Source organism: Ictidomys tridecemlineatus, chromosome 5, assembly GCF_052094955.1.
Source record: "Ictidomys tridecemlineatus isolate mIctTri1 chromosome 5, mIctTri1.hap1, whole genome shotgun sequence".
Taxonomy (NCBI): Eukaryota; Metazoa; Chordata; class Mammalia; order Rodentia; family Sciuridae; genus Ictidomys; species Ictidomys tridecemlineatus.
The window spans coordinates 149,635,655-149,637,958 of record NC_135481.1 but is presented as its reverse complement, the minus strand read 5'-3'; the positions used below and the strand labels follow the sequence as shown (position 1 = coordinate 149,637,958).

The following is a 2,304-nucleotide window of genomic DNA, read 5'->3' as shown; positions in this document are numbered from 1 at the left end:
TCAGGAGCATAAACTTCTAAGGACCTCAATCCAAAGAAATTCTTTATATTCCAAAATCACTTTGCAACTCTGAAAGATACCAGCCCTCCTCATCTCCTCAAAATATTTCATGGAATCATAATTTCTGTGGAAATCTGCATATGCCTCCTTTCTTGGTTCAGCCACACCAAACTTTTCAAGAGCTGCAACCCCCAGGGCAACCATGAATGTTCCTACAATATGAAACCGCAGCTGTTAGGCCAGAAGACCCCTCATCTGAGGTTTCATCAAAGTGCCGGAAGCCACAGCAGTTACTGTCCTCCACACCAATGTCCTTCCTGGTAGATGCAGAAATGGACCTCTTAGAACAATTTTTTAAGTTTTTTTTTTTTTAAGAGCTACTTTAGATTCCAAGCCAAGTTAAGCTGAAAGAATACAGACACTCTGAGAGTGCAGAGGCTTCCTATATCCCCCTGCTCCTGTGCATGGTACAGCATCCTCTACTGTCAATACCCTGCACCAGAGTGGCAGATTTGTGCAACGGATGACCTTACATTGTACACCATTATTAACCAAAGCCCATGGTTAATGTTAGGGTTCACTTTTGGTGAGTTATACATTCTATGCCTTTGTAAGGATACATAATGATATAAAGAATAATTTCACTGTCATAAAAATCTTCTGTTCTCTGCCTACTCATTCCCCTTTCCCCCCAATTTTGGCAAAGACTGATCTTTTTATTTTCTCCCTGTCTTCATAATTTTATGAGAGGCCATTATAACTCCAAAGTTTTCTTTGGTTTTCTACTTTGTACTAGATGGGAGGTATGGAATCATGGTGGAATAATAGAGTCAATCCCTACCCCCCCACACACTCCAGCTAAGAGGTAGGGACAGAAAAAATACAAGCAGACAAATGAATAAAATAATTACAATATAACTGAAAGAGATGATGAGAGAGAAGGGAGGCAAGGCTACTTTACAGGGAGCACAGAGATGACACATAAGCTAAAACCCCAGGATGAAGTTGGATAGTAAGAGTGATAGAAGATTAAAAAAGCAGAGACTTGGAATGTGTAAAATCTCAGAGCCAGGAAGGAGTAGGATTATCTGAGGATCTGAGAGCTCCAGGGACTAGTTCTTTGTAAAGGTCTCTGTATAATGCTAGAGAGGCCATGGGGAGTTCAGTTTTGCTGGCCTGATAAGTCCTGATAAGAAATTGGGATTTTACTCCATTTGCTGTAGAAAGTTTCTAAAGGCTTTACCGAGAGGAGTAACATTATCTCATCATGTTCTAAGAAGCTTACATTGAGGTTAATGTTTTACCCTTTGCTTTATCATTTATCCTCTCTTCCTCTACAATTTTTTTCCATATGGATATAAGTTACATACAACTTGACTAAATACTTTAGCTTGCTTTTATGAAAAATGGAGACACTTTGTTTTTTTAATACTTATCAATATCATGAGTTTATATCAACACAATATTTTTATCTAATATGCCATCCATTTTCCATTTTAGTTTGTTGGTCTAATTATGCTCTTTATAAAAGCATTTTGCCCCCTTCAGGATCCAATCTGGGGTCAAGTATTGCATTTTATTATCATGATTATTCAGCTTTTTTTACTCAGGAACATTTCTAGAGATCGTATTTTATGATGTCAATGTTTTTGAAAAACATTTTCTCCCCTTCACTATTTAAACAATATGTACCTTATTTTGTGTTTGTGTGACATTTCTCTGGGATTAAATAGGGGTTATGTATTCTAGGAATGAATTCTGTATAATGGATTATGCCTTCTTTGCAATGTTACATCTGGAGACTCATGAAGCCTACCTGTTCCTTATAGATGGTGTTAATTTTGATCACTTGATCAAGGTATTGCCTGATTTCTTCATTGTGTGATTAATTTTTGATTTTCTCTTGCACCTAATAAAGAGTCTGCAGGGAGATGTTTTAAAACCATGTAAATATCCTGCCACTTTTCAAAACTGGCCTTTAGGTTAAGCATGACTGTTGCCTGATTTAACCTTTACTCTGAAGTTGGCAAACTGATGATTTTCTAATGCTCTAATTCTACATTTATCTCTGCATTTCCCATTTTGTTCTGGGCATCAGTCTATAGTCTATAAGCTGAGCTTCTTGCTTCTTTCCTGTTTTTCTTTTATTTTCTATTTTCTGTCTTCTAGTCTCTTCTGATTTATGAATTCCCATATTTTTGGTGGTTTATGATTCATTGTCATACTAATTATTTTTGGTTTACAAGTAGTACCAGTTTGGCCAGTGGGAACATCTTCAAGGTCATTCCTGCGTTCTTGTGACAT

At 36.9% G+C, this 2,304-nt stretch overlaps 1 pseudogene; it reads right to left on the bottom strand.

Annotated features, from left to right (window-relative positions):
• LOC144377678 (cytochrome c oxidase subunit 6C pseudogene) lies at window positions 1-2,304 on the bottom strand (annotated as a pseudogene).